Genomic DNA, 13,268 nt, shown 5'->3' on the forward strand with positions numbered 1-13,268 from the left:
AACAAGCTTTCCTCTCCCTGTGGCCCCCTTAAATGTTAATTGGTAAAAAAAGATAGCAAAATAGGGCTTTAAAGAAAAAAACTATTTCCATGTTATGATCGTAAGACAAGGTGAAATGGATCATATCTAAACTCCTAAATACTTCCAATTCCTAGATAGCACTTTAGCCAGCTAGCCCTTCCAGACACTCCGTACTCAAGTCAACGGAAGTAAATGGTTGGACGGGAAATGACAGAGCTGTTCTATCAAATCTACTATTGGAAACACAGTTGATTTTTTTCACTTAACAAAGGTTAATGGTATGGGCTGATGCTTGACCTGGTGTTCAGTAAATATCAGCTCGTCCCTGGGTGGGCTTGAACCACCAACCTTTCGATTAACAGTCGAACGCGCTCACCAATTGCGCCAAAGCTACAGAGACCTTTGAGGAAAATCACATGTGTCTTGAAAAAAATGTAATACACCCAAAAAAAACCTGTGCGTTAAATCACCTCGACATTGATGTCTTCAAATGTTGATAGAAAGTAGCCGTATTTCATTCCCCACTGATAAATATCACATGATTTAAATGCTAGGGCCCCCTCCCTTTCAGTCCCACCTGAATCATCTCCTTTCAACCCTTAACCTTATCTCTGAGCGTATGAATTCTCCTGGGTTCTGGAAAAGGGGAAAAGGGGGGAGCCCCCCTTAAGAACAAGCTTCCCTCTCCCTGTGGCCCCCTTAAATGTTAATTGGTAAAAAAAGATAGCAAAATAGGGCTTTAAAGAAAAAAACTATTTCCATGTTATGATCGTAAGACAAGGTGAAATGGATCATATCTAAACTCCTAAATACTTCCAATTCCTAGATAGCACTTTAGCCAGCTAGCTCTTCCAGACACTCCGTACTCAAGTCAACGGAAGTAAATGGTTGGACGGGAAATGACAGAGCTGTTCTATCAAATCTACTATTGAAAACACAGTTGATTTTTTTCACTTAACAAAGGTTAATGGTATGGGCTGATGCTTGACCTGGTGTTCAGTAAATATCAGCTCGTCCCTGAGTAGGCTTGAACCACCAACCTTTCGATTAACAGTCGAACGCGCTAACCAATTGCGCCAAAGCTACAGAGACCTATGTGGGAAATCACATGTGTCTAGAAAAAAAAGTAATACACCCAAAAAAAAAATGCGTTAAATCACCTCGACATTGATGCCGTCAAATGTTGATAGAAACTAGCCGTATTTAATTCCCCACTGATAAATAACCCATGATTTAAATTCTAGGGCCCCCTTCCTTTCAGTCCCACCTGAATCATCTCCTTTCAACCCTTAACCTTATCTTTGAGCGTATGAATTCTCCTGGGTTCTGGAATAGGGGAAAAGGGGGGAGCCCCCCTTAAGAACAAGCTTTCCTCTCCCTGTGGCCCCCTTAAATGTTAATTGGTAAAAAAAGATAGCAAAATAGGGCTTTAAAGAAAAAAACTATTTCCATGTTATAATCGTAAGACAAGGTGAAATGGATCATATCTAAACTCCTAAATACTTCCAATTCCTAGATAGCACTTTAGCCAGCTAGCTCTTCCAGACACTCCGTACTCAAGTCAACGGAAGTAAATGGTTGGACGGGAAATGACAGAGCTGTTCTATCAAATCTACTATTGGAAACACAGTTGATTTTTTTCACTTAACAAAGGTTAACGGTATGGGCCGATGCTTGACCTGGTGTTCAGTAAATATCAGCTCGTCCCTGGGTGGGCTTGAACCACCAACCTTTCAATTAACAGTCGAACAAGCTAACCAATTGTGCCACAGAGACCAACGTGTGAAACCACATGTGTCTTGAAAAAAAAGTAATACACCCAAAAAGAAAATGCGTTAAATCACCTCGACATTGATGCCGTCAAATGTTGATAGAAAGTAGCCGTATTTAATTCCCCACTGATAAATAACCCATGATTTAAATTCTAGGGCCCCCTTCCTTTCAGTCCCACCTGAATCATCTCCTTTCAACCCTTAACCTTATCTCTGAGCGTATGAATTCTCCTGGGTTCTGGAAAAGGGGAAAAGGGGGGAGCCCCCCTTAAGAACAAGCTTTCCTCTCCCTGTGGCCCCCTTAAATGTTAATTGGTAAAAAAAGATAGCAAAATATGGCTTTTAAGAAAAAAACTATTTCCATGTTATGATCGTAACACAAGGTGAAATGGATCATGTCTAAGCTCCTAAATACTTCCAATTCCTAGAAAGCACTTTAGCCAGATAGCTCTTCTTCCAGACACTCCGTACTCAAGTCAACGGAAGTAAATGGTTGGACGGGAAATGACAGAGCAGTTCTATCAAATCTACTCTTGGAAACACAGTTGATTTTTTTCACTTAACAAAGGTTAATGGTATGGGCTGATGCTTGACCTGGTGTTCAGTAAAAATTAGCTCGTCCCTGGGTGGGCTTGAACCACCAACCTTTCGATTAACAGTCGAACGCGCTAACCAATTGCGCCACAGAGACCTATGAGGGAAATCACATGTGTCTTGAAAAAAATGTAATACACCCAAAAAAAACCTGTGCGTTAAATCACCTCGACATTGATGTCTTCAAATGTTGATAGAAAGTAGCCGTATTTCATTCCCCACTGATAAATATCACATGATTTAAATGCTAGGGCCCCCTCCCTTTCAGTCCCACCTGAATCATCTCCTTTCAACCCTTAACCTTATCTCTGAGCGTATGAATTCTCCTGGGTTCTGGAAAAGGGGAAAAGGGGGGAGCCCCCCTTAAGAACAAGCTTTCCTCTCCCTGTGGCCCCCTTAAATGTTAATTGGTAAAAAAAGATAGCAAAATAGGGCTTTAAAGAAAAAAACTATTTCCATGTTATGATCGTAAGACAAGGTGAAATGGATCATATCTAAACTCCTAAATACTTCCAATTCCTAGATAGCACTTTAGCCAGCTAGCTCTTCCAGACACTCCGTACTCAAGTCAACGGAAGTAAATGGTTGGACGGGAAATGACAGAGCTGTTCTATCAAATCTACTATTGGAAACACAGTTGATTTTTTTCACTTAACAAAGGTTAATGGTATGGGCTGATGCTTGACCTGGTGTTCAGTAAAAATCAGCTCGTCCCTGGGTGGGCTTGAACCACCAACCTTTCGATTAACAGTCGAACGCGCTAACCAATTGCGCCACAGAGACCTATGATGGAAATCACATGTGTCTTGAAAAAAATGTAATACACCCAAAAAAAACCTGTGCGTTAAATCACCTCGACATTGATGTCTTCAAATGTTGATAGAAAGTAGCCGTATTTCATTCCCCACTGATAAATATCACATGATTTAAATGCTAGGGCCCCCTCCCTTTCAGTCCCACCTGAATCATCTCCTTTCAACCCTTAACCTTATCTCTGAGCGTATGAATTCTCCTGGGTTCTGGAAAAGGGGAAAAGGGGGGAGCCCCCCTTAAGAACAAGCTTCCCTCTCCCTGTGGCCCCCTTAAATGTTAATTGGTAAAAAAAGACAGCAAAATAGGGCTTTAAAGAAAAAAACTATTTCCATGTTATGATCGTAAGACAAGGTGAAATGGATCATATCTAAACTCCTAAATACTTCCAATTCCTAGATAGCACTTTAGCCAGCTAGCTCTTCCAGACACTCCGTACTCAAGTCAACGGAAGTAAATGGTTGGACGGGAAATGACAGAGCTGTTCTATCAAATCTACTATTGGAAACACAGTTGATTTTTTTCACTTAACAAAGGTTAATGGTATGGGCTGATGCTTGACCTGGTGTTCAGTAAATATCAGCTCGTCCCTGAGTAGGCTTGAACCACCAACCTTTCGATTAACAGTCGAACGCGCTAACCAATTGCTTCAAAGCTACAGAGACCTATGTGGGAAATCACATGTGTCTTGAAAAAAAAGTAATACACCCAAAAAAAAAACTGTGTTAAATCACCTCGACATTGATGCCGTCAAATGTTGATAGAAAGTAGCCGTATTTAATTCCCCACTGATAAATAACCCATGATTTAAATTCTAGGGCCCCCTTCCTTTCAGTCCCACCTGAATCATCTCCTTTCAACCCTTAACCTTATCTTTGAGCGTATGAATTCTCCTGGGTTCTGGAAAAGGGGAAAAGGGGGGAGCCCCCCTTAAGAACAAGCTTTCCTCTCCCTGTGGCCCCCTTAAATGTTAATTGGTAAAAAAAGATAGCAAAATATGGCTTTTAAGAAAAAAACGATTTCCATGTTATGATCGTAAGACAAGGTGAAATGGATCATATCTAAGCTCCTAAATACTTCCAATTCCTAGAAAGCACTTTAGCCAGCTAGCTCTTCTTCCAGACACTCCGTACTCAAGTCAACGGAAGTAAATGGTTGGACGGGAAATGACAGAGCAGTTCTATCAAATCTACTCTTGGAAACACAGTTGATTTTTATCACTTAACAAAGGTTAATGGTATGGGCTGATGGTTGACCTGGTGTTCAGTAAATATCAGCTCGTCCCTGGGTGGGCTTGAACCACCAACCTTTAGAATATCAGTCGAACACACTAACCAATTGCGCCACAGAGACCAATGTGCGAAACCACATGTGTCTTGAAAAAAAAGTAATACACCCAAAAAAAAAATGCGTTAAATCACCTCGACATTGATGCCGTCAAATGTTGATAGAAAGTAGCCGTATTTAATTCCCCACTGATAAATAACCCATGATTTAAATTCTAGGGCCCCCTTCCTTTCAGTCCCACCTGAATCATCTCCTTTCAACCCTTAAAGGGGTAGTTCGGAATTTTGGACATAGGGCCTGATTCCCAAGTGAGCATTGGTATTCTATATCACTGGAGACAGTTTTCAACCCATTTTATTCAGTCCTTCTAGTTGCGGAGTTCTCTCGTGCTAGGCTAGCGCAAGTGAACGGGAAAAGCTAGCCTGCTATTAAAAACAGTCTTACCCACTCCACAGTACACCCGAGGTCAATCAATAATAACACCAGACTATAGATTTAAATGTCTGTTTATAGAATAATGTTAGAAATAAAACCAACCTTGCATTGCATTGCATTTTGAGGGAATTGCTGGGTCTCAGCAGCAGTGTTATATTCCTGGTAGTAGGCTACGGCAGCGGCGGACTGATACCTAGGTTACCGGCTCTAGTTTATTTACCTGCCGCTGTCAATGCTACAAACGCCGAGTACAGTGAACGAAGGAATTAGCGTATTCAATTAAAAAGATATGGCCACGTTTGGAGGGCTTAGCGATGCATCCAAACGTGGCCATATCTTTTTAATTGAATACGCTAACCGGTAACCTAGGTATCAGTCCGCCGCTGCCGTAGCCTACTACCAGGAATATAACACTGCTGCTGAGACCCAGCAATTCCCTCAAAATGCAATGCAATGCAAGGTTGGTTTTATTTCTAACATTATTCTATAAACAGACATTTAAATCTATAGTCTGGTGTTATTATTGATTGACCTCGGGTGTACTGTGGAGTGGGTAAGACTGTTTTTAATAGCAGGCTAGCTTTTCCCGTTCACTTGCGCTAGCCTAGCACGAGAGAACTCCGCAACTAGAAGGACTGAATAAAATGGGTTGAAAACTGTCTCCAGTGATATAGAATACCAATGCTCACTTGGGAATCGGGCCCTATGTCCAAAATTCCGAACTACCCCTTTAACCTTATCTCTGAGCGTATGAATTCTCCTGGGTTCTGGAAAAGGGGAAAAGGGGGGAGCCCCCCTTAAGAACAAGCTTTCCTCTCCCTGTGGCCCCCTTAAATGTTAATTGGTAAAAAAAGATAGCAAAATATGGCTTTTAAGAAAAAAACTATTTCCATGTTATGATCGTAACACAAGGTGAAATGGATCATGTCTAAGCTCCTAAATACTTCCAATTCCTAGAAAGCACTTTAGCCAGATAGCTCTTCTTCCAGACACTCCGTACTCAAGTCAACGGAAGTAAATGGTTGGACGGGAAATGACAGAGCATTTCTATCAAATCTACTATTGGAAACACAGTTGATCTTTTTCACTTAACAAAGGTTAATGGTATGGGCTGATGCTTGACCTGGTGTTCAGTAAATGTCAGCTCGTCCCTGGGTGGGCTTGAACCACCAACCTTTCGATTAACAGTCCAACGCGCTAACCAATTGCGCCACAGATACAGATGTGTGACATCACATGTGTCTTGAAAAAAAAGTAATACACCCAAAAAAAACCTGTGCGTCAAATCACCTCGCCATTGATGCCTTCAAATGTTGATAGAAAGTAGCCGTATTTCATTCCCCACTGATAAATAACATATGTTTAAATCCTAGGGCCCCCTCCCTTTCAGTCCCACCTGAATCATCTCCTTTCAACCCTTAACCTTATCTCTGAGCGTATGAATTCTCCTGGGTTCTGGAAAAGGGGAAAAGGGGGGAGCCCCCCTTAAGAACAAGCTTTCCTCTCCCTGTGGCCCCCTTAATTGTTAATTGGTAAAAAAAGATAGCAAAATATGGCTTATAAGAAAAATACTATTTCCATGTTATGATCGTAAGACAAGGTGAAATGGATCATATCTAAGCTCCTAAATACTTCCAATTCCTAGAAAGCACTTTGGCCAGCTAGCTCTTCTTCCAGACACTCCGTACTCAAGTCAACGGAAGTAAATGGTTGGATGGGAAATGACAGAGCAGTTCTATCATATCTACTCTTGGAAACACAGTTGATTATTTTCACTTAACAAAGGTTAATGGTATGGGCTGATGCTTGACCTGGTGTTCAGTAAATATCAGCTCGTCCCTGGGTGGGCTTGAACCACCAACCTTCCGATTAACAGCCGAACGCGCTAACCAATTGCGCCACAGAGACCAATGAGGGAAATCACATGTGTCTTGAAAAAATCTAATACACCCAAAAAAAACCTGTGCGTTAAATCACCTCGACATTGATGTCTTCAAATGTTGATAGAAAGTAGCCGTATTTCATTCCCCACTGATAAATAACACTTGATTTAAATGCTAGGGCCCCCTCCCTTTCAGTCCCACCTGAATCATCTCCTTTCAACCCTTAACCTTATCTCTGAGCGTATGAATTCTCCTGGGTTCTGGAAAAGGGGAAAAGGGGGGAGCCCCCCTTAAGAACAAGCTTTCCTCTCCCTGTGGCCCCCTTAAATGTTAATTGGTAAAAAAAAGATAGCAAAATAGGGCTTTAAAGAAAAAAAATATTTCCATGTTATGATCGTAAGACAAGGTGAAATGGATCATATCTAAACTCCTAAATACTTCCAATTCCTAGATAGCACTTTAGCCAGCTAGCCCTTCCAGACACTCTGTACTCAAGTCAACGGAAGTAAATGGTTGGACGGGAAATGACAGAGCTGTTCTATCAAATCTACTATTGGAAACAAAGTTAATTTTTTTCACTTAACAAAGGTTAATGGTATGGGCTGATGCTTGACCTGGTGTTCAGTAAATATCAGCTCGTCCCTGGGTAGGCTTGAACCACCAACCTTCCGATTAACAGTCGAACTCGCTAACCAATTGCGCCAAAGCTACAGAGACCTTTGTGGGAAATCACATGTGTCTTGAAAAAAAAGTAATACACCCAAAAAAAAACTGTGTTAAATCACCTCGACATTGATGCCGTCAAATGTTGATAGAAAGTAGCCGTATTTAATTCCCCACTGATAAATAACCCATGATTTAAATTCTAGGGCCCCCTTCCTTTCAGTCCCACCTGAATCATCTCCTTTCAACCCTTAACCTTATCTTTGAGCGTATGAATTCTCCTGGGTTCTGGAAAAGGGGAAAAGGGGGGAGCCCCCCTTAAGAACAAGCTTTCCTCTCCCTGTGGCCCCCTTAAATGTTAATTGGTAAAAAAAGATAGCAAAATATGGCTTTTAAGAAAAAAACGATTTCCATGTTATGATCGTAAGACAAGGTGAAATGGATCATATCTAAGCTCCTAAATACTTCCAATTCCTAGAAAGCACTTTAGCCAGCTAGCTCTTCTTCCAGACACTCCGTACTCAAGTCAACGGAAGTAAATGGTTGGACGGGAAATGACAGAGCAGTTCTATCAAATCTACTCTTGGAAACACAGTTGATTTTTTTCACTTAACAAAGGTTAATGGTATGGGCTGATGCTTGACCTGGTGTTCAGTAAATATCAGCTCGTCCCTGGGTGGGCTTGAACCACCAACCTTTCAAATATCAGTCGAACACACTAACCAATTGCGCCACAGAGACCAATGTACGAAACCACATGTGTCTTGAAAAAAAAGTAATACACCCAAAAAGAAAATGCGTTAAATCACCTCGACATTGATGCCGTCAAATGTTGATAGAAAGTAGCCGTATTTAATTCCCCACTGATAAATAACCCATGATTTAAATTCTAGGGCCCCCTTCCTTTCAGTCCCACCTGAATCATCTCCTTTCAACCCTTAACCTTATCTCTGAGCGTATGAATTCTCCTGGGTTCTGGAAAAGGGGAAAAGGGGGGAGCCCCCCTTAAGAACAAGCTTTCCTCTCCCTGTGGCCCCCTTAAATGTTAATTGGTAAAAAAAGATAGCAAAATATGGCTTTTAAGAAAAAAACTATTTCCATGTTATGATCGTAACACAAGGTGAAATGGATCATGTCTAAGCTCCTAAATACTTCCAATTCCTAGAAAGCACTTTAGCCAGATAGCTCTTCTTCCAGACACTCCGTACTCAAGTCAACGGAAGTAAATGGTTGGACGGGAAATGACAGAGCATTTCTATCAAATCTACTATTGGAAACACAGTTGATCTTTTTCACTTCACAAAGGTTAATGGTATGGGCTGATGCTTGACCTGGTGTTCAGTAAATGTCAGCTCGTCCCTGGGTGGGCTTGAACCACCAACCTTTCGATTAACAGTCCAACGCGCTAACCAATTGCGCCACAGATACAGATGTGTGACATCACATGTGTCTTGAAAAAAAAGTAATACACCCAAAAAAAACCTGTGCGTCAAATCACCTCGCCATTGATGCCTTCAAATGTTGATAGAAAGTAGCCGTATTTCATTCCCCACTGATAAATAACATATGTTTAAATTCTAGGGCCCCCTCCCTTTCAGTCCCACCTGAATCATCTCCTTTCAACCCTTAACCTTATCTCTGAGCGTATGAATTCTCCTGGGTTCTGGAAAAGGGGAAAAGGGGGGAGCCCCCCTTAAGAACAAGCTTTCCTCTCCCTGTGGCCCCCTTAATTGTTAATTGGTAAAAAAAGATAGCAAAATATGGCTTATAAGAAAAATACTATTTCCATGTTATGATCGTAAGACAAGGTGAAATGGATCATATCTAAGCTCCTAAATACTTCCAATTCCTAGAAAGCACTTTGGCCAGCTAGCTCTTCTTCCAGACACTCCGTACTCAAGTCAACGGAAGTAAATGGTTGGATGGGAAATGACAGAGCAGTTCTATCATATCTACTCTTGGAAACACAGTTGATTATTTTCACTTAACAAAGGTTAATGGTATGGGCTGATGCTTGACCTGGTGTTCAGTAAATATTAGCTCGTCCCTGGGTGGGCTTGAACCACCAACCTTTCGATTAACAGCCGAACGCGCTAACCAATTGCGCCACAGAGACCAATGAGGGAAATCACATGTGTCTTGAAAAAATCTAATACACCCAAAAAAAACCTGTGCGTTAAATCACCTCGACATTGATGTCTTCAAATGTTGATAGAAAGTAGCCGTATTTCATTCCCCACTGATAAATAACACTTGATTTAAATGCTAGGGCCCCCTCCCTTTCAGTCCCACCTGAATCATCTCCTTTCAACCCTTAACCTTATCTCTGAGCGTATGAATTCTCCTGGGTTCTGGAAAAGGGGAAAAGGGGGGAGCCCCCCTTAAGAACAAGCTTTCCTCTCCCTGTGGCCCCCTTAAATGTTAATTGGTAAAAAAAAGATAGCAAAATAGGGCTTTAAAGAAAAAAAATATTTCCATGTTATGATCGTAAGACAAGGTGAAATGGATCATATCTAAACTCCTAAATACTTCCAATTCCTAGATAGCACTTTAGCCAGCTAGCCCTTCCAGACACTCCGTACTCAAGTCAACGGAAGTAAATGGTTGGACGGGAAATGACAGAGCTGTTCTATCAAATCTACTATTGGAAACAAAGTTAATTTTTTTCACTTAACAAAGGTTAATGGTATGGGCTGATGCTTGACCTGGTGTTCAGTAAATATCAGCTCGTCCCTGGGTAGGCTTGAACCACCAACCTTCCGATTAACAGTCGAACTCGCTAACCAATTGCGCCAAAGCTACAGAGACCTATGTGGGAAATCACATGTGTCTTGAAAAAAAAGTAATACACCCAAAAAAAAAACTGTGTTAAATCACCTCGACATTGATGCCGTCAAATGTTGATAGAAAGTAGCCGTATTTAATTCCCCACTGATAAATAACCCATGATTTAAATTCTAGGGCCCCCTTCCTTTCAGTCCCACCTGAATCATCCCCTTTCAACCCTTAACCTTATCTTTGAGCGTATGAATTCTCCTGGGTTCTGGAAAAGGGGAAAAGGGGGGAGCCCCCCTTAAGAACAAGCTTTCCTCTCCCTGTGGCCCCCTTAAATGTTAATTGGTAAAAAAAGATAGCAAAATATGGCTTTTAAGAAAAAAACGATTTCCATGTTATGATCGTAAGACAAGGTGAAATGGATCATATCTAAGCTCCTAAATACTTCCAATTCCTAGAAAGCACTTTAGCCAGCTAGCTCTTCTTCCAGACACTCCGTACTCAAGTCAACGGAAGTAAATGGTTGGACGGGAAATGACAGAGCAGTTCTATGAAATCTACTCTTGGAAACACAGTTGATTTTTTTCACTTAACAAAGGTTAATGGTATGGGCTGATGCTTGACCTGGTGTTCAGTAAATATCAGCTCGTCCCCGGGTGGGCTTGAACCACCAACCTTTCAAATATCAGTCGAACACACTTACCAATTGCGCCACAGAGACCAATGTGCGAAACCACATGTGTCTTGAAAAAAAAGTAATACACCCAAAAAAAAAATGCGTTAAATCACCTCGACATTGATGCCGTCAAATGTTGATAGAAAGTAGCCGTATTTAATTCCCCACTGATAAATAACCCATGATTTAAATTCTAGGGCCCCCTTCCTTTCAGTCCCACCTGAATCATCTCCTTTCAACCCTTAACCTTATCTCTGAGCGTATGAATTCTCCTGGGTTCTGGAAAAGGGGAAAAGGGGGGAGCCCCCCTTAAGAACAAGCTTTCCTCTCCCTGTGGCCCCCTTAAATGTTAATTGGTAAAAAAAGATAGCAAAATATGGCTTTTAAGAAAAAAACTATTCCCATGTTATGATCGTAACACAAGGTGAAATGGATCATGTCTAAGCTCCTAAATACTTCCAATTCCTAGAAAGCACTTTAGCCAGATAGCTCTTCTTCCAGACACTCGTACTCAAGTCAACGGAAGTAAATGGTTGGACGGGAAATGACAGAGCATTTCTATCAAATCTACTATTGGAAACACAGTTGATCTTTTTCACTTAACAAAGGTTAATGGTATGGGCTGATGCTTGACCTGGTGTTCAGTAAATGTCAGCTCGTCCCTGGGTGGGCTTGAACCACCAACCTTTCGATTAACAGTCCAACGCGCTAACCAATTGCGCCACAGATACAGATGTGTGACATCACATGTGTCTTGAAAAAAAAGTAATACACCCAAAAAAAACCTGTGCGTCAAATCACCTCGCCATTGATGCCTTCAAATGTTGATAGAAAGTAGCCGTATTTCATTCCCCACTGATAAATAACATATGTTTAAATTCTAGGGCCCCCTCCCTTTCAGTCCCACCTGAATCATCTCCTTTCAACCCTTAACCTTATCTCTGAGCGTATGAATTCTCCTGGGTTCTGGAAAAGGGGAAAAGGGGGGAGCCCCCCTTAAGAACAAGCTTTCCTCTCCCTGTGGCCCCCTTAAATGTTAATTGGTAAAAAAAGATAGCAAAATATGGCTTTTAAGAAAAAAACGATTTCCATGTTATGATCGTAAGACAAGGTGAAATGGATCATATCTAAGCTCCTAAATACTTCCAATTCCTAGAAAGCACTTTAGCCAGCTAGCTCTTCTTCCAGACACTCCGTACTCAAGTCAACGGAAGTAAATGGTTGGACGGGAAATGACAGAGCAGTTCTATCAAATCTACTCTTGGAAACACAGTTGATTTTTTTCACTTAACAAAGGTTAATGGTATGGGCTGATGCTTGACCTGGTGTTCAGTAAATATCAGCTCGTCCCTGGGTGGGCTTGAACCACCAACCTTTCAAATATCAGTCGAACACACTAACCAATTGCGCCACAGAGACCAATGTGCCAAACCACATGTGTCTTGTAAAAGAAGTAATACACCCAAAAAAAAAATGCGTTAAATCACCTCGACATTGATGCCGTCAAATGTTGATCGAAAGTAGCCGTATTTAATTCCCCACTGATAAATAACCCATGATTTAAATTCTAGGGCCCCCTTCCTTTCAGTCCCACCTGAATCATCTCCTTTCAACCCTTAACCTTATCTCTGAGCGTATGAATTCTCCTGGGTTCTGGAAAAGGGGAAAAGGGGGGAGCCCCCCTTAAGAACAAGCTTTCCTCTCCCTTTGGCCCCCTTAAATGTTAATTGGTAAAAAAAGATAGCAAAATATGGCTTTTAAGAAAAAAACTATTTCCATGTTATGATCGTAACACAAGGTGAAATGGATCATGTCTAAGCTCCTAAATACTTCCAATTCCTAGAAAGCACTTTAGCCAGATAGCTCTTCTTCCAGACACTCCGTACTCAAGTCAACGGAAGTAAATGGTTGGACGGGAAATGACAGTGCAGTTCTATCAAATCTACTCTTGGAAACAGTTGATTTTTTTCACTTAACAAAGGTTAATGGTATGGGCTGATGCTTGACCTGGTGTTCAGTAATAATCAGCTCGTCCCTGGGTGGGCTTGAACCACCAACCTTTCGATTAACAGTCGAACGCGCTAACCAATTGCGCCACAGAGACCAATGTGGGAAAAAACATGTGTCTTGAAAAAAAAGTAATACACCCAAAAAAAAACTGCGTTAAATCACCTCGACATTGATGCCGTCAAATGTTGATAGAAAGTAGCCGTATTTAATTCCCCACTGATAAATAACCCATGATTTAAATTCTAGGGCCCCCTTCCTTTCAGTCCCACCTGAATCATCTCCTTTCAACCCTTGACCTTATCTTTGAGCGTATGAATTCTCCTGGGTTCTGGAAAAGGGGAA

At 41.4% G+C, this 13,268-nt stretch overlaps 15 non-coding genes across 15 annotated transcripts; all 15 read right to left on the reverse strand.

Moving 5' to 3' along the window:
* Positions 1 to 341: 341 nt before the first annotated feature.
* trnan-guu (transfer RNA asparagine (anticodon GUU)) lies at positions 342 to 421 on the reverse strand. Its single transcript has one exon. It is a non-coding gene; the product is annotated as a tRNA-Asn (tRNA).
* A 612-nt stretch (positions 422 to 1,033) lies between these two features.
* trnan-guu (transfer RNA asparagine (anticodon GUU)) lies at positions 1,034 to 1,113 on the reverse strand. Its single transcript has one exon. It is a non-coding gene; the product is annotated as a tRNA-Asn (tRNA).
* Positions 1,114 to 1,723: 610 nt separating this feature from the next.
* On the reverse strand, positions 1,724 to 1,797 carry trnan-guu (transfer RNA asparagine (anticodon GUU)). The gene has a single exon. It is a non-coding gene; the product is annotated as a tRNA-Asn (tRNA).
* A 613-nt stretch (positions 1,798 to 2,410) lies between these two features.
* trnan-guu (transfer RNA asparagine (anticodon GUU)) lies at positions 2,411 to 2,484 on the reverse strand. Its single transcript has one exon. It is a non-coding gene; the product is annotated as a tRNA-Asn (tRNA).
* A 612-nt stretch (positions 2,485 to 3,096) lies between these two features.
* trnan-guu (transfer RNA asparagine (anticodon GUU)) lies at positions 3,097 to 3,170 on the reverse strand. Its single transcript has one exon. It is a non-coding gene; the product is annotated as a tRNA-Asn (tRNA).
* A 1,306-nt stretch (positions 3,171 to 4,476) lies between these two features.
* Positions 4,477 to 4,550, reverse strand: trnai-gau (transfer RNA isoleucine (anticodon GAU)). The gene has a single exon. It is a non-coding gene; the product is annotated as a tRNA-Ile (tRNA).
* Positions 4,551 to 6,065: 1,515 nt separating this feature from the next.
* Positions 6,066 to 6,139, reverse strand: trnan-guu (transfer RNA asparagine (anticodon GUU)). Its single transcript has one exon. It is a non-coding gene; the product is annotated as a tRNA-Asn (tRNA).
* Positions 6,140 to 6,753: 614 nt separating this feature from the next.
* On the reverse strand, positions 6,754 to 6,827 carry trnan-guu (transfer RNA asparagine (anticodon GUU)). Its single transcript has one exon. It is a non-coding gene; the product is annotated as a tRNA-Asn (tRNA).
* Positions 6,828 to 8,132: 1,305 nt separating this feature from the next.
* On the reverse strand, positions 8,133 to 8,206 carry trnai-gau (transfer RNA isoleucine (anticodon GAU)). Its single transcript has one exon. It is a non-coding gene; the product is annotated as a tRNA-Ile (tRNA).
* A 613-nt stretch (positions 8,207 to 8,819) lies between these two features.
* Positions 8,820 to 8,893, reverse strand: trnan-guu (transfer RNA asparagine (anticodon GUU)). The gene has a single exon. It is a non-coding gene; the product is annotated as a tRNA-Asn (tRNA).
* Positions 8,894 to 9,507: 614 nt separating this feature from the next.
* trnan-guu (transfer RNA asparagine (anticodon GUU)) lies at positions 9,508 to 9,581 on the reverse strand. The gene has a single exon. It is a non-coding gene; the product is annotated as a tRNA-Asn (tRNA).
* A 1,306-nt stretch (positions 9,582 to 10,887) lies between these two features.
* On the reverse strand, positions 10,888 to 10,961 carry trnai-gau (transfer RNA isoleucine (anticodon GAU)). The gene has a single exon. It is a non-coding gene; the product is annotated as a tRNA-Ile (tRNA).
* Positions 10,962 to 11,573: 612 nt separating this feature from the next.
* trnan-guu (transfer RNA asparagine (anticodon GUU)) lies at positions 11,574 to 11,647 on the reverse strand. The gene has a single exon. It is a non-coding gene; the product is annotated as a tRNA-Asn (tRNA).
* Positions 11,648 to 12,261: 614 nt separating this feature from the next.
* trnai-gau (transfer RNA isoleucine (anticodon GAU)) lies at positions 12,262 to 12,335 on the reverse strand. The gene has a single exon. It is a non-coding gene; the product is annotated as a tRNA-Ile (tRNA).
* Positions 12,336 to 12,946: 611 nt separating this feature from the next.
* trnan-guu (transfer RNA asparagine (anticodon GUU)) lies at positions 12,947 to 13,020 on the reverse strand. Its single transcript has one exon. It is a non-coding gene; the product is annotated as a tRNA-Asn (tRNA).
* Between the last annotated feature and the right edge of the window lie 248 nt (positions 13,021 to 13,268).

The sequence above is a fragment of the Gadus chalcogrammus genome, chromosome 8 (genome assembly GCF_026213295.1).
Source record: "Gadus chalcogrammus isolate NIFS_2021 chromosome 8, NIFS_Gcha_1.0, whole genome shotgun sequence".
Classification (NCBI taxonomy): domain Eukaryota; kingdom Metazoa; phylum Chordata; class Actinopteri; order Gadiformes; family Gadidae; genus Gadus; species Gadus chalcogrammus.